We start from the raw sequence: 24,559 nt of genomic DNA on the forward strand, positions 1-24,559 counted from the left end.
CGATGACTCAGATTGTTGATGTTGTTGGACGCGCGAATTTTTCTCCCGTAATGTGGTATATACATCTGAAAAAAAAAAATCCCTCTAGTTTTATAAAATTGATCCCTTTTTGAAGACATAGGGGTGGGAAGTCAAGACCTGTGCACCTTTGCGAAACAGATAACAAATGATACTAATAAAAATATGTTTTGAAATATCTCAAATTTATAGTAAATAAATACCATAAGAAACACTGGGCTTTAGAAAGAAGGTCAAAGGGCATTTGATGGAGGGAATATTAAGAAAAAGGTTAGGGAGGAAGGGTGCTTAGTTATAGGGGACAGGGGACGGTGCATACAGGCAGGGGGAACCACCCAGTCAGCACGTCTTAGAACGTGGCCACATGGAGCCAGGAGGAAACACAGGAAGGGACAGGGCCTTGGGGATCCCAGCAGTCAGCGGGTTTGATGTACTTTGCGTTGTATCTGTGACTCTGTGGCAGGAACACACTGGGAAAAATCATATATGAACAGCCAGGACACACCCTAGGGCCCTAACGCCGCTCTCTTATTCCCAACAGTCTATCACTTACTGATGTCAGACACATTCATTGTACTAGAGGAGCTTGTACTGCTTTCATAGGTAAATCATATCGCACTGTCTTTTGTTTATCAGATATTTGGTAGCATGACTATGTGGCCACCAAAAATATAAAAAGGCACTGCATTGGGAGAGTAAATCATTAAGTCCTTGATTTGACAATGTCTGTCTGGCTGTCTATGTTAGTGGAGATCAGATGCACTGGACGGGGTGGAACTCATTTATACCCTGTGATGGGGATGGGAAGCTGGGGCGTTTTATACTGGCTGATTTTAGGCAAGTAGTTTTCTATTTCTTAGCCTTATTTTCCACACAATTATAATTAGCCTTATAATCCCTCACAATTATTCTGAGCTAATTTGGGAAAATGAATATAAAGTGCTCAGTGAAAAAGAGTCATAACTACAACTTAATGAAAGGGGATGGTGGTGATTTCTGCTGCTGCTCTGGAGTTGCTGATTTTTAGGAGTTGCTGTCACATCATGTGCCCTCTGTTGGAGTTAATTCTATGACAACCTGTTTAGCGACAGCAAAGTTATTCAACTAGTTGATAACACCAAGGTCACAGGCTTATTTCAATAAATTTTTCTAATATCTTTTAGGTGCTAGGCATTTTTGCCAAATGTTGTACAGAGAATAATAAAAACCCATTTCCTATTTTAAAGGAGTTGAGTAATCAGTGGGAAATACTATGTAGAAATTAGTGCTATACAGCCACAGAAGGGGACAGGGTAGAAAGAGCATAGATTATAGAAACTAATAAAACTAAGTTCAAACATCTGCTCCATAACAAACCCATGAAGGAACTGACTAGGCTCCAGGCTTTGGTTTCTCTTAACTCCTGGCAGCATGAACCTAGTTGTGGAGAATTAAAAGTCAAGTATCCAAAAGGTAAGCGCTTTTGCAATGCCTGACACATAGTGCCATTCAATAAAGGTAACAATTACCTAAAAGATGCAGCAGATCATTTTGATGGGCCCAGATTAAGGCAGGATTTTTAGGCAGGAGATGGGATTTGAATTGAGCTTTTAGTGGAAGACCATGTAGTATATCCTCTGCCTGGGACATATTAATGTGGTGTTTATTTGTTTTACAGAGAGCGACTGTACGTAAAGCGAGATAAATTTAAAAGGCCAAAAGTCAGGCCATCAAAATGTGGAAAGCTCGGATCAAAAATTTGAGAGTGATTTAAAAAAAAAATAAAAAGGAGAAAATAAATATGTGATGTATTGAGAGTCCATTTCGACACTTGTAACCCCACAGTGCACTGGAGGCGGCCTCGGCTCAGTCACGGGGAGCACTTCCTGTCCTTGCTGGGAACCACGTGTCCGCCCAGCTCCCTCTGGCTGGGTAAGAACAGCTGGCCCGGGGTCAGAGCTCCGCTCTGCACCATGGCAAAGAGACAGCAAGACAGGAGATCTGTGATTGATTTCTTTCTTTCTTTTCTTTTCTTTTTTTTTTTAAGGAGAGGGGGAAAAAGTGTTCGGAGAGAGACACAAGGCTCAACAAGTTGAATTTGGGATTTATTCCCGGTATTACTTGGATTTTCAAGAATTTTTGGAAATCTTGCCTTTCGGCCACAGCACTCCTCAGCAATACGAGTTATTTGCCAAATTCATTTCAAGCTCTTGAATTTACAGTTAAAAGAGAAATAAAAAAGGCTTTCATTTGTTCCTAAGCTGTTTATTTTGCTTGTAAAACCAATCATAATGTCTCCCCAATAAAAAGAGAAATGCATGAAAGTTCTAACTCCAGAAAAGTTAACTGTTGAAGCCTGAAATTACCCCCGGGCAAAGCCAGAAGACATTTTAATGAGACTGAGTTTTCACTTTGAACTTGGGAGGCACGAGCAACAAACTTACTCAGAAAACGCTGCCTTCCCTCTAGAATGCTCCCCTTTAAGGCAGACTGTAGTGAAGCTTGGGGTGGGGAGCAGTCCCTTCTAAGGCCTGAGCAGCAGGGAGCAGGGTGTCCCCATCTCCTGTTTCTTCAGAGCACTGCGGGGAGGTGCCCGGCGGTGGCTCAGCGTGCGGTCCTCACTGCATGTGTGTCCCTGTCTCGCCTCTCCCCCTGCCCCTTCCCACCGCCACCGCCACCGCCTCTCGCAGCTCACACACACAGCCTACACACAGGCTGCAGTGCTGGACCGGCTAGCCGCTTACTACAGGTAGTAGAAATATTATGAAATCGACTGCCCCTCCCCCCACCCCCACTCTCCTCTAGGCAGACATGCCTACGGAGCAGCAAAACCCTAGCGGAAGGGAGGCAAAACACAAAAGCCGACGCTAAGAGGGGCGTCCTCTCCTTCGTTTTCAGACCTACTAAGACTGGCCCCGGCCATATGGGATCCTGTTTTGCAGAGGATTTGGACACGAATCAAGGGTTTTTGTTTCTTTGGGTTTAAAACCTTTTCATCACTTTTTCCTTCTAGCATGAAAATACAACACTAACTACTTTACCAGGAGGAGCAAAAGTGTTTGAAAAATAATTTCGCCCCCTGCCAGCATCTGCTATTGACATCAGTGTTGGTTCTAATTTGTTCCTGACTCTCAGAATTATTTTTGTTCTTGCTGGGAGTTTTCTCCTTTTGGGAACACGAAGGCCACGTTTCTGTGGCACCCGCAAATAGGTAAATAAATTCACTGTCTATGTGGAAGCTATACACCCGAGAACCATCTTTCCCGTGGGCTTCTTGACACCCCGCTTCCGATGAGTCACCGCGCTCAGAGGGAGGCCGGGCTGGACACAGCCGGCAGCCCCGTGGTCGGGCTCTCCCGAGATGGGGTGGACCCCCTGTTTTGGCTTCATCATGAAATAACACACATTAAGTACATTCTTTTCATCTTCAAAACACAACTTGAAGTCTTCATCCCTTAATTCTTCCCATGGGGTGAGGTCACTGTGATTGCGCCATCCCTCTGTAACTCTTTGAACTACTTATCCTTCACTTATCTCCCTTCTGAAACTTGCAAGCAAAGACCGTAAAACATCACTCCATCCATCAATCAAGCAAGCAAAGCCAAAAGGAGAATGCGGTCCATGTTCTCAGACCTGTTCTTCTCAGTCTTGTGTTGTGGGGGGCGGCACCTGGGCCCCTCTCTTCTGTCTCGTTGGTGACAATGTGTTCCTCAGGTCACAGCAGGGAGTCATCAGAAAGCAAATGTGCTCTTGGCATATTTGAGGATGGGATTTGTGGATGTACTGGAGGATAGGACTGTGACCTAAAGGTGACAGGTGTCCTATAAGAGCAGAGGGTAGAGAAGCCCAGGCTTTGGTGATTTCAGGCCTGATTCAATCACTTGTTCAAGCGTATCCTTGCAATAATTACTTACGGGCTCTAAGTCGCGGTCTCCTCAAAACAGGTGGAACCACGCCCTGTGGGATTGTGGAGAAGGTTACTGAGACCAAGGATGGAGAATGTCCAGCACTGTGCCTGGCACATAGGAAGAGTCAAGTACATGTGAGCTGTGATTGGACTATGGTGCCAACTTCACATGCTGCTTGGTGCCCTCCCATAAGACAACCCTGAAGTTCTTGAGGAGCTAGCTGCCTTTTAGCACAAGGCAGCGGACGGGGGACTGAGTGTGAGTTCCAGAACTGCATTTAATATCAGTGCTTCATAGGGAAGCTTTGCCAGCAGGTCTACCACCATCGAGCAACATAGCTTCTCAGCGCTGGGAGCCCTCCCGGGGTGATTTGGAGACTGAATGGGATGACAGAATTAAATTGCTCGGCTCATAGTAGACTCTCAGTTGGTGTATTTTCCCCTCTACACTTTTTATCCGTATAAGTATGGATCGCTTAGAAACTCCACGATTAAAAAGTTCTTTTACGTATTTGCTTCCTGACACCTTTTTAAAAAATCCTCACTCAAGAATATGTTGTTCATTGATTCCAGAGAGAGTGGTGGGGGGGAGGGTGAGACATTGATCAGCCACCTCCTGCACGCACCCTGACAGGGGACTGGCTCATAATCTATGTACGTGCCCCGCCTGGGAATCAAACCCATACCCTTTGGTGCATGGGATGATGCTCCAACCAATAGAGCCACCTAGCCAGGACATCTGTCACCTTTCTAATGAACCCTTTTAATAAACCAGAAATAATCATTTCCATTACCTTTGGTGGGGGATACAAAAAAGCAAACCACTTTGCCACTGATTATTTTATGAAAAATAAAATTTAATGAAGACGATTTAAGGTGCTTGGACATCTATCTACAGGACTTGGATGACAAATAATTCCTGAAAACTGTGCTTGATGGACGATAAGAAGAAACAGTACAGACGGTAAGTTCTGCAGGAGTTCAGGAAACCAGTTTGGCTAGCTCACAATTAGGGAGTGTTAGAAGATAAGGCTAGAAAGTTTGAAAAATTGAGTGGGGCCGGATTATGGATAACTCAGGAATTTGGACTTTATCCTGTAGCTAATTAATGGGAAATCATAGATGCTTTCCGTGCAAGGGAGTTGACACAGTCAGGGGTCTGGTGTAGGGTTATTAATCTGGTAGCCATGTGAAGGATGGGTTGGGTATGGAAAAGCAACCAAAGGCAGGAGAAGAGCCAGAGGAACTAATTGTTGCAATAAGCCAGGGAGGGCGATAAAAGCTAGGCCAGGCGGCGCAGAGGAAAAAGGAGAGAAAGAATTGTATTGAAGACTCAGATCTCCTTTTTTTCCCACAAAAGAAAATTAAAATGTTAAATTTATTACTGTGAAATGATGATAAAGTTATGTGAATTTTTCACAGGGCAAGAACACTGTCAGAGATGAAACATTAAGAAATTGATGAGATATGACAAAATCATGATTTTTTTTCGATACTCTGCATTCTTTCATACGTGAGGAAATACACATTCATCAGACCAAGTAAAAAAATGTTTTATAAACATCCGTGTAACCTGATTTACCTGATAATTCTTAGTCAGCTCTTCTATAAAAGAATTCTTTTAGTAGGATAGGGTTCTGAAAATGGGGAAAGTAGGAAGGTCACATATGGTTCCGTTTCATAAATTCTAGGTTATACAAAGTTCACACATTGCAAAGGAAAAGACTTAGGAGCTCTGAACAGAGAGACTCAACCGATCTGTGATGCTGTTGTCATTGGGGTTGAATTAGCAACAGCCATAGCGAGGCAAAACTATCACATCATTATGAGACAATGCAAAAATAATGAGTCTATCTCAGAAATATGACATTCACTCTGTTGAAGGACCTCAGGCTGAGTCCAGTTGATGTGCTGTAAGTTGATATCTGACTTTTCTAGTTCCTTTCTTCCTTCAGTTTATTGTAAAGCTTTGTCTGTATCAAAGCGTGTTTTGGTTGTTTTTTTTCTTTTCCTCTCTTTCTCTCTTATCAGTTGGGCAATCCTAGAATGCCATTCTTAGCCTTTGAGTAAGTTCTCAGTCATCTACGGAAGCCAGAGTTTCAAAGCTTCAGCACGTCATGAAATTCCATTTTTCTTCCCCTAATATAGTATAACAATGTTGAACCTTTCTCTGTGCTGGAGTCACTGCCATAATAAATTTAGAGATCACAATCAGTGAGGAGAAGCAGCTCACCCTCTGCAGGAAAAGTTCTTGGCATTACACACGCCACCATTTGAGAGTGGGGACATGAAGCTGCCGCCAACAGTACTCTCCTCTAGGGGCGGGTGGCAGAGAGAGGTTCAGGTAAAGCACAGGTTTTTGAGTCAGGCTGACCAGAGTCCCATTCAGTCTGGATCATCTAGGAATTGCGTGCATTAGTTTGTAACAAAACACTATAGCCTGAGTTGCATAAGCATCAGAAATTTATTTTTGCACAGTCCTGGAGCCTGGAAGTCCAAGAACAGTTGTCGGGGGTGGTTTCTTCAGAGGCCTCTCTTCTTGGCTTGCAGAGTCTTCTTCCTGTATCTTCAAGTCTCTCTGATCTAACTCTCTGGGACCAAATTTCCTCCTATAAGGACATCAGGCATTTGGGTCAGGGCTCACTCTCGAGACCTCATGTTAACTTAATCGCCTCCTGAAAGGTCACATTCTAAGACACTGAGGATTAGAGATTCAACAGAGTGCTGGGCGGGGGTGATTCAGCACATTACATGTATTCTAAGGCAAATTAGTTAGCCATTCCATGTCTTGGTTGTTTATTTGGAATAAACCTCGGACACAGTCAAGTCTAAAGAACTGCAGGTGCTCACTGTGAAGACCATGCCTGATGTCCCCAAAACAGATGCCATTGTACAGCATAAATGTATTCATAGCGACCTTTGCTTTCCACCTTTAAATCCAAGGTTTTTGGTTGGTTGGTGGTTGTTGTTTTAAATAGCATTAAGCTTATTTGATGTATTGATAATCAAAGTATACAATTAAAAAAAAAAAAAAAAAACCTGTGTTTCTTAGAGGAACTGCCAAAACCAGCATATTACAAATATTGGGATATTTACCTAGACTGACTCTATAAAGATGTGTGATTGATTTAGAATTCACATACTTGGAAGTTACTACGTACAAGCTGGCATTTTATCCTATCTATCCCTACATAATGATATTACTGATTACTTTATTTCTCCTTTACCTTAAACTTCTACATCAAAATAATTACGAGCTCTACTTGCGAAATATCTTGATAATACATCCTTTTCTCCCCATCTTTGATGCTCCATCAGACCCAAGTTTTCAGCACTGTTTTGATGCCTGGGGCTTAGACTCTTACAATAGCTTTCCCTGTTTTATCTCCTTCTAGTCCTGCCATGCCAGGTTCACGAGTTCTGTGGCCGGGCCAATCCTTAAAACTGCAAATGTGACTGCCTTCCTAACTTACTCAGAACCTGCCGATTGTTTGATACAGGAAAGAGTAGTTTATCAGAAACTATTTTTACACCGGGACCAAAATTGAGGCTAAAGTTCCCACGTGTGACCGAGTCCCAGCAGATAACGAATCCGAGTAGGGGGCGCTGTTCCACCGTGAACAGTGGCATGACAGCTCTCTGCCGCGCTGTCCTTGGGTCGCACGCTAATACTGGGTCTGTCTAGGCCAGCACTGACCCAGTGCATCGAGGCCGAGTTGCTTCAAGACCTCCAACAACGGTAAGATCCCTTCGGCCAGGCTGTGCCTGCCCTCCCGCTGTTCGGACATCCCTCCGCTTGCTGCCTCTTGGAATTCCCTCCCCTTTCCTGATAACTTGACACTTGCCCTGAGCAGGGACATTGCCCTCTGGCCACAGCATTTCGGTGGTACCTTCTTACCATACATGCCAACAAGCTAGACTAATTGGTTTGCCTGTCAGCCTCCCTCCCAGCCTCAGAACTCTTCCATGGTGTTCACTTCACCCTTATTTCTAGATGTGAGGACCACCTGAGATGAAAATCTCAGCCAGTATGAAACTAAGAGGCACTTTCTGTACCTAAATATTTTTAAGTGTTTTTAAACTTAAAAAAAAAAAATCTTTGTTATTTTTAGAAAGGGGAAGGGAGAGAGAAAGCGAGGGAAAGAAACATCAATGTGTGGTTGTCTCTTGAGCACCCCATACTGGGGATCTGGCCTGCAATCCACGCATGTGCCCTAATTGGGAATCAAACCAGTAACCCTTTGGTTTGCAGGCCGGTGCTCAATCCCCTGAGCCATACCAGCCAGGGCAAAATCCTTACGATTTTCACCATGTTTATGGGTGGCTTCATAAAGAAATGAGACTAAAGGCGGGTGAAAAAGCAAGCAAGAAACACACGTGGGACTAGAATAAGGAAGAGGGAGGAGGGAAAGGAGCACTTGCCCGCCCAGCCTCATGCCCCTCCCACAGGCTCCCCCCTTCCTGGCGCTGCCCTGCCCGAAGCACCAGGTCTGCACCTGAAAAGAGAGAGGTGCAGGCTTCCCCATCCTGCTCCCAATAAATGTGCGAGTCTTCCTGCCTTTACGCTGTGCTCCTCGTGTCTTGTGCCGTCTGAGAATGTGCCCACCTCTGATCTCTTTCTCTTTCCTTGCTGTCTTGGGCCGAATGCTGAATCTTGCCTCACACAGCTTGGTGGCAGAGAACAGGCCTGAGGTGACCTGCCTACCGCTTGGGAGGAGCCTTTGCCAGAATGGCTGGGAAGGGAATAAGGGAGAGGAAGGAGATGCAGCTCTAATGAAAACAAAAGTGAGGGAAGTCAAGGAAAAAAATGAGAAAGCAAGAGGGAAAACAAGAAAGAAAGGGATTTTTTTTTTTTAAAGGAAGAAAGTAGAAAAAAAAAGCAATGGAGAAGGAGGGGGAAGTCAAGTCATTTCATGGAGGGAGCCTGCCTGCAAACTGTAATATTGCATGTTCTTTTATTTCTATTCAGATTATTCACTGAAATCCCTTTTAGCATAAAAGCACAAAAACTAATCCTTAAATGTCCCACAGGAATAGCTTTGATTTGACACTCCTGAGAGAAATCACAAAGCTGTGACTCAAGTGAACCTGACTAGAGTTGTTCCAAGCGCGAATTATTATTACGAAGCTCTTGGCTGTGAAGGAGGACGGGGCGCGCGCACTCCGGGGCAGGACCTCCTGGGAAAACCCCGCCTTCGAAGGCCTCTGTGCTGAAGGGGCCCGTGAGCCTTGAGGATAAGACAGACCACACGGCTTTCCACAGAGGGCTGTGGCCCAGAAGCTTACCGGTAAGACTAGTCCAGAACCGCCAATCGTGAGGGTGTTTCTCATGTTAAAAAAAAAAAAAAAAAAAAAAGGAGAGCGAGAGGGAGGACATTTCGCCAATTTTTTAACCTTTGTCCTGGGTCAGAGTATTTAGATAATCACAGGAGGACGAAAGCTCCTATTTTCTGTTAAAATTTTTAAAGGCAATCAAAAGGAATGCTTACTTACAATTTAGGTAAACATCTACTTCTCTAACATATCTCCCACTTAAAGTTATTCTCCTACACGGCTCCGTTTGACACAGAACTGACTGAACAGAGGTCTTTATATATACGGAGAATGAGAACTTTAAAAACTCCAAAAACTCAGATTTTTTAATATTCCGAAGATGGCTTTTTAGTCACAGTGTCAGCAAGTGTGAAGGAAGCGCAAATCCTGCAATAAGCCCTCCACTGGAAAGTAGGGAGACAGTCTTCTCTAAGATAATTAAAGGTAGAAAGCGTTGTCTTTACGACTTTTATTCCAACAGAGAATCTGTATTTTAAGGTTCTGAAGTAGTTGTAGTCCAGACCAATTTTAAATTTAATATTGAACCAACACTCTTCAATGCTACTTAGAAAATAAAAGTGGTTTTCGTTGTCATCTCCTGTAGGTCAAAGCCCTGAAGCCCCGCTGCAATGGACTCTCGTTCAGTCCCGGCTGAGGGTGGGGCTGGAGCCTCCCAACGCCTGGCTCCCCCCGTCCCTCCCTGCACTTCTGTGTGTGCCGCTGCCCTGAGTACAACCCAAAGCCGGTGACGTCTGATGCCAGCTCTGTCATTCCTGTAACTATGCAGTATGCAAAGCAATAACACACAAGCCCTCCAGGAGTTACGGTATCTCTGAAAATGACACCGAACACTTTGGAAAACCGGGAAAAAGATGGCCGCTACAAATATTTCTCTTAAATCAGGTGTAGGCAAGATGATTGCAAAAGATGAGGAAAAATTATACACACCTACCAGGATGCTGGTTTCCGAATACTTGGCACGCCTCTGTGCAAGCTTGTGCTCTTTGACCAACATCCCTCCGTTCTCACCGCCCATCGGACCCTGGTAACCAGCATTCTGCTCTCTGGTCCTGTGAGTCTGGCTTTTGTAAATTCCATATCTAGGGAATATTATGCAGTGTTTGTCTTTCTGTGTCTGACTTATTTCACTTAACATAATGTCCTCAAGGTTATGCATCTTGTTGCAAATGGTAGGTATTCCCTTCTCTCTCGTGGTTGAATAATATTTATAATAAGTAGTTTACATATAATATTATCCCAATCTTCTTTATCCATGCATCTGTGATTGGGCCCAGGTTGCTTACATACCTTAGTTATTGTGAATAAGGCTGCAGTGAACATAGCAGGGCAGGTATGTCTTCCATCTCCCGTTTTCCTTTTCTTTAGTGCTGAATCCTACGGTGGTACTATTTTTCCTTTTCTTAAGGGAACTCCATATTGTTTTTCGCAGTGGCGGTGGGGACGTACATTCCCACCAACTGTGCACAATCGTTTCCTTTTCTCAATATCCTTTCCAAGACTTATCGCTTGTCTTTTGATGACAAGTGTGAGGCAGTATCTCATGGTGGTTTTGATCTGCATTTTCCTGATGAATAGTGATGTCAAAAACTTTTTCATGTATCTCTTGACCATTTGTATGACTTCTCTAGAAAATAAACGTCTAATCAGATTGTTTGTGTTTTTGTTAGTGGATTGTATAAATTCTTAAAAAGTTTTGAGTATTAACCCTTTATCAGATATATGATTTGCAAATATTTTCTCCCATTCTACAGTTGCCGTTCATTTTGTTGATTATTTCTTTTGCTGTGCAGAAGGTGTTTGGTTTGATGTAGTCCCACTTATGAATTTTTGCCTTTGTTGCTTGTGTTTTTGGCGTCATATCAAAAAATAAATCATTGCCAAGGCCAATGCCAGGGAGCTGTTCCTTTATTATTACTTCTAGGAGTTTTACAGTTTTAGGTCTTAATTTAAGTCTTTAATCCACTTCAAGTTAATTTTTGCAAGTGGTATAAGATCGAGGTCTAATTTCATTTTTCTGAGTGTGGTTATTCAGGTTGGCCACACCATTTATTGAAGAGATTATCCTTTTATCATTGAGTATTCTTCACTCCCTTGTCAAATATTAGCTGACCGTACACATGGGAGGTTATTTCCAGGATCTTGATTCTGTTCCTTGGCCTATGTATCTTCTTCTTCTTCTTCTTTTTTTTACACGAATGTCATACTGTTTTAATTACTATAGGTATATAGTATAATCTGAAGTCAGAAGTGTGATACCGCCAGCTTTGTTTGTCCCTCTCTCTCAGGATTGCTTTCCATACGAGTTTCACTATTGTTTTTTCTATTTCTGTGAACAATGCCACTGCAGTTTTGACAGGGATCACATTAGCCTAGAATTGTGTCGATAAATGTAGAGACCAAAAAATGAATACGTAACTTCTAGCCAATGCACAAAACCATTCAGCTCAAGTACAAATCAGCCCATTCTATTTCCTCACCCCTCCTTTCCCACAGCAACACTTAAGAGAGCAGAGAAGCCAGCCAATGTAGAAGGAAATGAGCAAGAAGAGGAGGAGCCATCCAAGCCCTGTTTCCCACCGCAGGCTGCCATCTTGAATCCTGCCCAAGCTGGAGGGGAATATAATGCTAAGTGGACATGGAGTGTGATTAGCACACTTTCCCTATAATTCTTGAACTTGTAGAGAACAGCACACAGTGAAGAGTAAGCTCTAGCCAACTCGCATTCTCATGAGTGATTTTAGTCTTGACATGACTTACTTGTCCTTTTACCTATCAGCCTTTTTGTGCCCTCGATCCCAAAGGTCTCCTTGCTTCTTCGTCTGTGCCTTGCCTACTCTGATGTGACATCTCGTCGCTGACTTCTCAGCTTTTTCATGTGAACACTCATCCCTCATTTCCTTCCCACTGTGGTGAGCAGTAATATTTCGCAATGACTTCTGCCCACAGTCAAGTGTGTACCCTCTGCCCCGCCAGCCCTCACCCACAGCTTGGCATGTCTCATCATGGAATAAAACGGAACAGTTAATTAGCTATTTTATGTTCTGGCTTGTTTTGTGAGCGTTTTGAAGCTCAGGCAAACAACAAAGAGCAATGCCGATGTAGAACTTGTTAGTGAAGCACAGACATAACTCTCCAGAATTGAACGAATGTACACTGTGAACTCATTCATGTTAGAGAGTTGCCAATTTGGTTTTATTTGCACTTGATGAATTGTGTGTTATACATGCAATTGGAAATCACAGGACCTAATAAGGTGGTATAATTTTTTTAAAAAGTCACACAGAAATTTGGGCGCCTTCACTTATATAGGTTTGTGTTTAAAATGGTATCGAAAGCAGGTTTGAAAGTGATAAAAAACACTCCTCGATCAATTTCTTGTTAAGGTTTGAATTTTGACAAAGTAGGAAACTCAGAAAATTATTGCAATGATAACTTTTATATGCCTGCATCATGTAATGCTTTAGTACTGGAAATTACTTTCTTTTTACTTGCTGTGATCTTTCCCAGTCTCTCTCGCAAACTGCTTTGGATTGGCTCCCGCAGCCAGGCTCGCATGAAGCCCCGAGGGAAGACCCAGCTGCAGTGTATAAAGCAGCAAGCTCCGTTCGTTATTGCATTTTCCCGTCCTCATAACTAGAACGCTAATAATAGAGGCACAGGGTATCACATACCACTATGTTAATGAGAAAATTGGTAATGGTGACATTTAGTTAATTCATAAATCTTTATTAAAAGTACATACAATTTTAAGTAGTGAGTTGTAGATTATTGCTGTTAATTGCCTTGCCCCGAGTAAGGTGATCCTTATACTCCTGCCACTACCATTCATTAATCATTCAACAATCGTTTATTGATTATTGAGAATGGGTTAGGCTTCTTGCTAGGTGCTAGAGATATGGAGTAGAGTAAGGTACAGTCCCACGCCTGCTCCATAATTTCGGGGTATTTGCAAAGAAAGGCTTGTAGAAGATCATTTGAGTAGATGTTAAGTGCTAAAACAAGCTTGCACCAACTTCAATGGTGGAAGTTTGAAAAGGCACAATTAATTAATGGGGATGATTTGGGAGATAGTATTTCAGAGAGAAGAAAAGCCCTGTGTTTGCTAAGCTAGACTAGCTATTCCAAAGCAAATTAGGGGGGAAGGCATTGTGCACCACAGGATGTGCATGAGCGGAAATATCTGGGCCTGAAGGAACTTAGCACCTTCGGGGAATGCAGCGTTTCATCAGGGAGAGTGTGCGGTATGAGAAACAAAGCCTCACTGATAAATGAAGACAAGTCCTAGATCACAAAGTATCTTCTATGCATGCCATAGAATTTGGTGTTTACTCTATGGGCAACGGGGAGCCACTGGAGAACATCCAGAAGGAGAAAAACATTTTCCATTGTGCGACTGTGGACAGATCATTCTGGCAGCCATAAAGATGACTGGTTAAAACTCAGATTTAAATCTTGCAAATCTGTGATCAGTTGATGTACGGATTCAGAGGGTCAGTTACACTCCTACATGAAAGCAAAAATTCTCTGCCTATGCGCCTCTTCTGGGGAGAGCTTCCATGACATACATTTGACTTTCATTCATTAAAATGAGATGATACCAAAAGCCGAGATTAGGGTAAACCATTCATCCGGGTTTGTCTGGGACTTTCCTAGTGTTAAATAATGAGAGTATTGCATCCTGGGAAAATTCTCAATTCCTGGAAAACTGCAATAGTTGGTTACCCTACTGGGAAGTCAGAAGACTGTTGCAATAGCCCGTGTGAAAGGAAATGAAGATCTCCAGCTAGAGAGAAGGAATGACCTTGAGGGGTGAAGTCCATACGACTGAGTGGCTGGTGACTTTAAGGTACGGTGGGGAAGGGTAAGTGGAGGGTTAAGTCTATGCTTCTAGCTCTAGTTACCACATTTACGTGCTTATCCTAAATGAAAGTGTGCGTGTGTGTAGACGTAAGGATGAGTTCCATTTTAAACATATCGTCATGGAGTATTTATGAGATTCTAATGGAAATGTCCAATGGAAAGTTAGAGATAAAAATTTAGAGTTGTAGGAAATGGGTCTAGGAGGGATATGTACTTTAGTAAGCCATTATATTGTGGGTATGAGTTGAAAAATTTGGATGAGATTACTTAGAGATGATGTGTACTACGAGATGCAGCGGTCAAGGAGAGTGTTCTGGGAAGTTTCTACATTCAAGGACATCCATAGAAAGCAGGTCCTGCAGAGGATATGAAAAAAGCCTGCTGAGAACTAGAATAAGATTGCCAAGAGAAACTGCACTCTCAGAATCCAAAAGAAGAAAGACTGTAATGATTATTTATATCTTTTAAAGTTTTAAATATTTTTCTGGACATACTAGCCAATGTAAACAGAAAAGAGAAAGAAATTATAATATAAAAATTGGAAAGGAGGAAATAAAATATATTGTTTGAAGCATACATGATTGCTTAGAAAATCAGTTGAAAATATGATCGCAAACAATAAGAGAATTTAATAAGCTGGCTAGAAACAAAGTACATACAGAAAGCAATGGTTTCTGTTTATATAAACAATGAGTTGGAAGATTTAATGGAAAAAGGCAATCATCTATAATAACAACAATAAGAGTTAATATTGAATGCTATTATTAAATGAATATTGAATGCTATTATGTGCTAGGCACTCATCTAAGTGCTGTGATAGGTCTAATTTATTTAATCCTCCCAGTAACTGCATTTAACAGATGAAGAAAGAGAGATAAAGAGAGGTAAAGTAACTTGCTCATGTTTATACAGTTAATAATTGGGAGACAAATATTTTAAATTTAGGGAGTCTTAATCCATAGTCTGTGATCTTGTATATGCTATAGTATGTAATCTCTTTACAAAAGGAAAGTAGTAAGGTAATACTCAGGAATACAGGTATACTTAACAAGAAAGACCTAAAATCTGTATGAAAAAATGTTAAAACACTACCAATGAAGAAAGGAAGTCTTGGACAAATAGAAAAGCATATCATGTTCTTGGATAGAAAAATTTAACATAAAAATATAAGTTCTCCCTAAGTTCATCTATAAATATAACTTGATTCCAATAAAAATAACAAAAAGGTTTTTTTTTCCATGAAACTAGTTTTAAAGCTCATATGGAAAAATTTTAAAAGGAAACTTCATAAAAGAAGAGTATGGTTGACTAAAACGAACAGATTTCTGCAAAGAGCCAAGAATAAACAAGACATACTGAAAAAGAAAGTGTGCATGAGGGAAGGTCTTGCTTTATAGATATTGAGAATTGTAAAGCTATAGTGATTAAGATACTGTGGTATTGGTACAGGAATATAGAAAGAGTTGAATGGTACAGAATAGAAAACTAGGAAGCTGACCCATACATACATGGTCCCTTAAATATGGCAAAGGTGACCCTCCCCCACCCCTGAGCAGTAGGGGAGATGAGAGTCTTTTAAAGAAGTGGTATTGACAAGACAGGGGTGTCTGCTTTTACCAGTCTTATTCAACACAGTGCTGGAAGTAATACCCACAGCAATCAGACAAGCAGAAGAAATAAAAGGCAACCAAACTGGAAAGGAGGAAGTGAAACTGTAATTATTCACAGTAACATAATATTGTATATATAAAACCTAAAGACTCCACCAAAAAACTACTAGAGTTAATAAATGAATTAGGCAAAGTAGCAAGATACAAAATTAATATTGAGAAATCATTGGTATTTTTACACACCGAAGATGAACTATCAGAAAGAGAAATTAAGAAAACAATCCCATTTACGATTGCAACAATGACAACAAAAAAATAATAAAGTACCTGGGAATAAACTTAACCAAGGAGGTAAATAAAAGACCTGTACTTAGAAAATTATAAGATACTGAGGAAAGAAATTGAAAAGATACTATGTTCATGGATAGAAAAGATTAACATCATTAATATATCCATACTACCCAACTCAAGCTACAGATTCAATGCAATTCCTGTTAAAATACCAACAGTATACTCACAGATCTAGAACAAATACTTCAAAAGTTTATATGGAACCACAAAAGACTCTGAATAGCCTTAGCAATCTTGAGAAAGAAGAACAAAGTTGGAGGTATCACACTACCTGATATCAAATTATACTACAAGGCCATAGTAATAAAAAAAAGCATGGTATTAGCACAAGAACAAGTATAGAGATCAATAGAACAGAATAGAGAGCACAGAAATAAACCCATGCCTTTATAGCCAATTAATATTTGACAAAAGAGTCAAGAACATACTACGGGGTAAAGACTGTCTCTTCAATAAATGGTACTGGGAACATTGAACAGATACATGCAAAAAATGAAACTAGATCATCAACTTACACCATACACAAGAATAAACTCAAAATGACTTACATGTCAGTTGCAAAACCACGTAAGTCCTAGAAGAAAACACAGACAGTAGAATCTCAGACATTTTCTAGTAGCAATCTTTTTGCCAATATATCTCCTTAGGCAAGGGGAAGAAAAGGAAAAAATTAACAAATAGCACTACATCAAACTCAAAAGCTATAAATGGGGATGGAGAAAGGCTCTGGTTTGGGTGATGGGCACATGATATAGTCACAGGTGATGCTGTGCTGAGCTGTACACTTGCAACCTGTATGGCTTTGTGAGCCAGTGCCACCCCAACACCAATAAAAATGTGGTACTGATAAAACTGGGTATTTGCTTGAGTGGCAGAAGTTGGAATATGTTTCATACATACACAGAAAAGGACGATGGGGAATTATAGATTTAAACATAAAAACAAATAATTATTTATTTGTTTTCAAATAATAATTCAGGGGAGTATCTTCATTATCAGGTGCAGAAGATGATATCCCACATGAGGCACAAAAGCTATAGGCCACAAGGAAAAAATATGTATACATTTATGACATTAAACATATGAAAAATTTGTTTATTAAAGGATATAATGAAATTGAAATGATAAACCACGGAGGATAACATATGTAATACATATAACTGACAAAGGGGGTCATATCTCAAATATACAAAGTATAACAAACTTATAAGCAAAAGATGAAAGACAAAAAGCAAAACTATAAAACATAGGGAAAGAGCCTGAGCAGAGTCTGCATCAGAAAGTAAATTCAAATCAGGTTGGTTAAACAATAAATTAAAAATCCGAGAACATCACATGCTAAGAAAATGGAGCAATCAGTAAATGCTCTCACTGCTGGGACAACATCAATGGTTAAAGCAACAGTTTGTCGTTTTTTAGGAATGTTGATGATTTCTATATCTTGTGCCTTAGCAATTTTACCCCTAGATGTGTTCCCTGTAGAAACGTGTGTTTAGAGATATAGTATATGCTATACAAAAAAAAAAAAAAAAATCATTTCCCAAACATCCACAGTCCCACCACACAGCTACCATGAACAGAAGAGCCATTGACCACAAGCAGGTAAGAAGACTCAGCCTGTCAACTGGAATGTGTTTGTTTGGCCAAACTTAAATTGGAGTACATCAAAGGATGTGGAAAATGCGTAAGAAAAGTGTCTTATCTTTCAAGACCTTGTATGTAGAGGAATACAGCAAAACACGAACATTTAACAGATCCAGACATGTTTGATGAGTGCCAGAGGAAAAGAGAAGAAATTTTGAGGTGGACTAGTGTGGTCAGAATGAGCTTCATGAGAGAGATGGGATGTGATCTGACAGATGAGTTTGTATGAAGAATTTCGACAGCTGAGTACTCTGCGATACCAAGAGTCATGCGCATAATATCTATTTCCCCAAATAAGCTCTAAATGTCCTGCAATGTGACTTGAAATCATATCTGCATTTAATCAACTCCCAATTATTTGTGCCAGGGAAAGGAAGAACTCAAAAACAATTTATTTTGGAATTGGAATAAAATATAGGCTATTACTTGAAGTCTATTGTTCCTCCTCACTTTGGATTACTTCGGCTAATGATAAATAAAGCTCACATCCTTGAGGAGCGCAGAGAGGTAGGGCTCTGCTTTAGAGGCTGGCGAGAGGGAGGGCCATGCTGGGATAAAACAATTAAAAATGCTTCTGAATCAATTTCATGTTGTCATGGCTAAACACAAACAGCTTTCAAACATCTGGGATTTCCTCATTTTAGTTCCAAATTGTCATATTTTTACACATTCCTGCTTTTGGTACTTGGACTGAGATTTTTATTTTCTAATGTGATTTGTGTCCACTGACAAAATTGTTGAGAGTTCCCATCCCAAGAGGGGCCTTGGACTTTCCCATGGAGACCGTCTCTTACATGGCGAAGCCGATGGGGCAGGAAGAAGAGACCAGGCAACAAACAATAAAGGGAATTTCTGTATTAAAAGTGAACGTCAAGAGCAAACTAAATTATTAAAGAAAATGTCGTAAAATCTTTCCTTTCCTTTAAAGGGATATGTATTCTGTCATTGAGGCCAAAGTCAGGATGACAGCTCCATAAAATTTCAGGTCACCCCATCCTTTTGCAATCTGTCTTCTCTGCTTCAGTTTTTCCCCTTCATGCCTGTCATTATCTACACACAGTAATATGCTCCATTACTTTTATCTTGTTCACACTTTGTCTCCACCGCTGGAAGTTACGTTCCATCCATGAAGGCAGAGGCTTTGTCCAAAACAGTGTGTTGAATATAAAAGTGTGTGTGTGTTGTTGAATGAGTTCTATATATTTGTGCTAATGAGTTTAAAGTATTTTTACATAATCTTAGAATAATTTTTATATTCAGTTTTCCTAAAATAGGCATTATGTTTCTACTCTGAAGAGAAACTTAGATTCAAATTTGACATGATAGTGTCTATTCATAAAATTAGATTAAACATAGAGAAGATAAAGTCAAACATACAGTTTTTCAAATATTATATGTTACTGTCAATCAGGAATATCTTCTATAATTTAATAACTGAAGTAATTGAGCTCTGTCTACTTATTTTAGGGGTAAAATAAGAGATAATCAATCTCATGAGTAATACATAATCCAACAGGTGGCCTGCCGACAAAGCACAATAGAAACTACTTTTTTGATGTTAAATCTCATCAAGAAGAACTTTAGCAGAGAACCTGGAGTAATGTTTTTTAACTATTTTATAATGATTATTATCAAGAAGTATTTATGAATGGAGCCAAGGTTCCTTGTAAGTAATTTAGTTAGTTGAAAAGCAACTTAATAGTGTAATAGGTTGCTGAGATAGGTGTGTCATATGTAGATAAAAGGAGGTTACAGTTTCATTTTGTATCCTGCATTGGTCAGAAAATGCCAAACATTTTTAAGACATTTCTATTTAGTTTGCTCTGGCAAACAAGAGCATTTTGGATAAAATAACCAGGATAGTGAAATGTCTAGAAATTATTTTAAATAAATAGTTAAATGAGCTTTATTAATTTTAAAAAGTTGTTTATGAATCTATGGATGCTTAGCATAAAACAGAAAATACTTGGGTAAGGAAGAATGAAAATTGTTAAAATCTTCAAATAACTGAGTACCTAGTCATACAACTAGAATCTGCTTTCTAAGTCACTCTGGTAGGTCTAAAAAGAACCATTAAGTGAAGTTACACTGATTCAGACTTATATTTACTGTAAGGAAAAAAAAAACAACAAACCACCTTTTAAATGGCTTGAACACTGTGAAAATAAAATGAACTGCCCTGTGAGGTAACAATTTCTTGCCACTAGTGGAATACAGGCTCCATATTGTGAATACCCAGCAGGCAGTGGTCGTGTTTTATAAGTTTCTGTGCATTAATCGATGCAATATGTGTACATGTAGAAGGAGCCCAGCGAAGGGCTCAAGAGACTTTGATGGGATGGATGAATGGATGGTGTTCGGACCTCCAAGAATATCTCCATCTTTCTGAATGGTCCAGGACATCTGTGAAAGAACACTAGTGAATTTGGTAAAGGGATGGTTGAATAGAAAACATGTCTTGGGAGTGAGAAAGAGTGTATAGTGAATATGTTTTAAGACTCCTCTACCCCAGAGCCATCTGCTTACATTCCAGGGCAGTAAAAACCTGGAGAATTTCTCTTCCCCTCCTCGGAGAAGATTTATTTGCATTCCAGAGTGGAAGATTTTCTCTTTCTAGAAGAGAGGATGGGCCCATGGGCCAGCCACGCGACAGAAGCCTTGAGCCTCCTAATCTCAGCGCTCCTCCCCTACAGTACAACCCTGGAGAACGTTCAGGCGAACATCTGCCTCCACTGGGTTGTCCTATGGAGGATGGAAAACTGATGGAAAAGGCTCTGTGGGTAACAATCTGTCCTCTGATCCAGGTGTCTGTTTTCTGTCAGGTATCTACATCTATATCCATATCTATAGCTACATCTGTATCTACATAGCTATGTAAACTTGAGAGGATTGGAAGGAGGGAGGAAGAGAGGGAGGGATGATATCTACCTGTCCAGAATTCTTTATATTCTTACACTGGATAAAAAATTTTTACCAGAGGCCTGTTCGACTTTTAGATACATGTTGTTCTCCTTCTATGTTTCCAGATCATTCTTGGTAATTTTAAGTCCCATGCCAACAAACCAACCAAACACAATTCCATTTCTGAGAAAAAAAATAATTAAGAAGGCTAAAGAGAATGAGATGTTTTTGCTTCTAAATATCTACTAGGAAATGTCTGAACTACTTAGAACAGAAAGCAAGTTAATCATTTATATTTGATAAAAGCATTAGTGAAAAATTATCTGAGAAAAGGCATGGCAGCTTGAGGTAAATGAGTTAATAACAAAGAACCCCTTTTGTGAGATTACACTAATGATTCCACAAACATGACCCCTTAAAATGACAGAAATGACAAAAATTATCAGTTGGCCTACATCTTCCTCAGGACATACTCAAAGTGCACCGAATTCTCCTCTGAACCAAACAACAAAATCTGTTAAACCAAAGCTATTAGAAACTTTTAACTTTCTATTTTGCTAGGGGTCTTGAGACAAACATTAGTCAAATGAGCACCTCATTCACTTAACTACAGGCATTCAAGTTTTGTTGTTTTTCTCAAGTCCATTAGAACATAAAGTATTCAAGAAAACTTTAGAAGGACTGATGAATGTGTATCTAGTGTCTGTAGTTAAGCTATTTGAAAGCTCTTTGCTCACCACTCCCCCCCACCCCGAATTTTATGGTGATTCACCTAAAAAAATCCCCCTCACTGGCAGAAATACATGTTTGCTACATTTCTAAACTCAAGAGAAAAGAGACCAAAATATTATGTTACTAAGTTCATGATATGCATATCTTATAGAATTTACTGTAATCAATATCTGTGACCAGCGGGCATCAGATCAAACAGTGCTGGAGTTCATAGCCCTGCGGGCCACTCCCCGAGCACCTCACCCGCTAACCACCGCCTTGCACGGTCCCCCTCGCACAATAATCCACTGCCTGTGTCGCGCCTCACTTCAGCTGCTGCATACATGTTTGGGGATTTCTGTTCTGCCGCTCCGTGTCCATTACAGTTGCTCATGTGCCAACAATAGCCTTATGTCACATATACCGCATCCACTGGCTGCACAGATGCTCTTTTAAGACAAAGTTATCCTGTGACCCAGGCAGAATCATGCACGCACACTTCGAAAGAAGATGGGGGCCCTGAGAGGATGGTAACCGTGGTAACATGTGATGTGTCCTGTCTGTCTGTCATGCCAGTGAATGGTTTCCAAGCGGGTCCACTGGCCTCCTAGCTGAACCACAGGAGCACAGGCTGGTCCTCCTGCCGATTTTCAAGGCGGCCACGTGGGAGGGTTTAGGTTCATCTTGAAAGACCTCAGTAGATGGAACTAAACCAGCAGATAAAGTCTGCGGGGAGGCCTATCTTCACCCAAAGTAAGGGTGCCACTTCTGCCCGGCAGAGCTCTAAGGGGCACGGGTTTGCGTGGTCACTAGTGTTGCTCATGGATGAATGTCTAACACAGTGGCCACGAGGAGTCAAAAGCCCGGTGCGTAGCAGATGACTTTCAGATGTACGCAGGCGCCGCAGGCCTGAGTGCACGCTCTGGGAGTCCTTTAGTGAAGGACAGGGAGTTGCTCAGTAGCTCGTGTACTTCCGATCCTAAGGGGGGACATACTACCGCCTTCCCCTTCCATGTTCCCCGGCTCCTGGACACGTGCCCAGCTGAGAGAAAGAGTGGTTCAGAGTGGGCTGCAGCTGCCGTGTGGCTAATGGCAAAGCAGCCCAGGAATGCACCCTCTCGCTGCGTCCGCCCTGTGCCAACAGGCTCGCCCCATCTGAACAAAAATCCAGTCAAGGCGCCTGGTTGGCACCGTGCAAGCAACACATCTTGGTGCCTCATGAGATTTGTGGCTGAAGTGAGAGGCTGTTTCCAGATGACGCGGGCCCAGTGTGGAACGCTCCCTCCTCCCCCGGAGCTGTGCCATCGCCAGCCAATGCTGGGGTCGTGACCTGCAGGGCACCTTGGAGCAGCTGAGGGCCTCACACAAGCCCTTCCCCTACGGTGTTCAAACTGTGTTTCATGGCAACACTGCCCTGGGAGAGGCTCCATGGGGAAACCATGGCCTGATACCAAAGAAATTAAAGAAATACTACATATTTAGGTCCTTCTAGAAGATTCACAATGTGCATTATTATATTAAGCGTCCCGAGAAGTCTCATTGCCAAGAAACCAGTAAACACAGATCTGTCCACCACATTTGTTTTTTCCTTGCATGGTGCTCATTAACATTCCATGCAAAACACCCTGGGAAATGAGTACATTAGTACCAAACCCTCATTTTTACATATCAAGAAACTGAGGTGATGAGACAGAAAGCGACTGGACCCTCTGATGAGGCCTTGCTTTTCTTCCTCCCAGAGGGACTGTCGCGATCACATTCTTGCCTTCAACATTTCTGTTTAGCGCGCCCAGGTGAACAGTCTGTCCTAGGCTGGTCGGCTCTGGCTACAGGGTAGAGTCTGGGAAAAGTAAGTGTTGCTTAGCCAATATACTAAGGTCAGGCAGGGGCAATGGTGGAGGAAACAACAGAAATATATTAGTCTGTGGAGAGATGTTCCCGCAAATCTGAAAACAGCCAAAACTAAAAAGCTATCGACAGTATATTTCATTCGACAGCTGCCCTCACGCTCAGATTTCCTCATTTTTATATAAAATTCTTTGCTTGACTCGATTCACCTGTTCTCCATAGAACCCTCAGTGTACTCAGCCGAGCTCAAGCACGGGTCGATGCCCTCTAGGTCTACTGAACTATGCAAGACAAGCAAGATAGCTTTTCTGCACTTGAGAGTTGGAGGACCAGCTGCAGGACAAAGGAAAATTCCCCAGTGGAGATGCCAGCTGGTTTTCCCTGGCAACACTCTGAACGCGGCCCGAGCCAGTTCCAACTTCCACAGAGAGCAGAGCGCCAGCAGGCACGCACGGCGCATGCGCGAGCAGTGCACGATGCAGGCTCACAGAGCCATGTGCTCTCTGCTAAGTTCAGGCGCTGCCAGAATGGAGGTGAGCTTCCTGCCATGAAAGAAGAAGAGGCGGTAGAGCAAGAGAGTAGAGGGTGAAAGATGGGCATCCCAGACTCCCTCCCCTCCTCAGACGTCTAACGTGCTCACAGATTCTTGTCCTTGCTTCTTTTAAGGCAGTGGGACTGGCTTTGTGTGCACATGTGTCACGGCAACAGAACCCAAGTGTAGTTCTCTCTCCCTGAATCCGCGATTTCAGCATGAAACCATTCTGAACACAGAGAGTCCGCAGTGCTGCCTAGTGTTTAGCAGCCCAAAAAGATGTATTCATTTTCAAGGAAAATTATTTAAAACTTAAAAATGGCCAGAGGTAGAAAAGCTCAAATGCTCTGAACTCCACATTTTAGGGAGCATGCCACATCAAATCAGACACGTGGGTGGATATTTATCGGGATCCAGTCTTCAAAATGATGGCTGGCTGTCCAGACACAGGTGGTTAGCTCTGGCCACCTGCAGAAGAGATGCGTTAACCAACAACACAGGCAAGATCTATGACTACCTGAGCTACAGTGCCCAATGGGACTGCAAAGAAAGAACCCTCCCTCCTTCTCTCTTTCACCCTTTTCTCCCTTCCTTTCTCCTTTCTGAAACTACTTATTGGGAGCTTACGGTACAGGCACCTTTGTTCCTGCGGTACATTTCCTGGTAGAAGTCTGTTATCTTAGACCTTGACCCTGCCCATGTTTCTCTTCTCAGCACCCCCATTTCTGGGAAAGCGCAGCCTGCTCTACTTGTGTGGCATGGGAGAGACAGACATTCTTCAGTAGAATAAGTTATGCAACTGAATGGGTCGGTGATAACTGTGGTTTAAACTAAACTGAGGAGAAGCCAACAATTAAACTGACC

The sequence above is a fragment of the Pteronotus mesoamericanus genome, unplaced genomic scaffold (assembly GCF_021234165.1).
Source record: "Pteronotus mesoamericanus isolate MK-2021 breed Mesoamerican mustached bat unplaced genomic scaffold, CSHL_Meso_final contig_347, whole genome shotgun sequence".
In the NCBI taxonomy this organism is placed as follows: domain Eukaryota; kingdom Metazoa; phylum Chordata; class Mammalia; order Chiroptera; family Mormoopidae; genus Pteronotus; species Pteronotus mesoamericanus.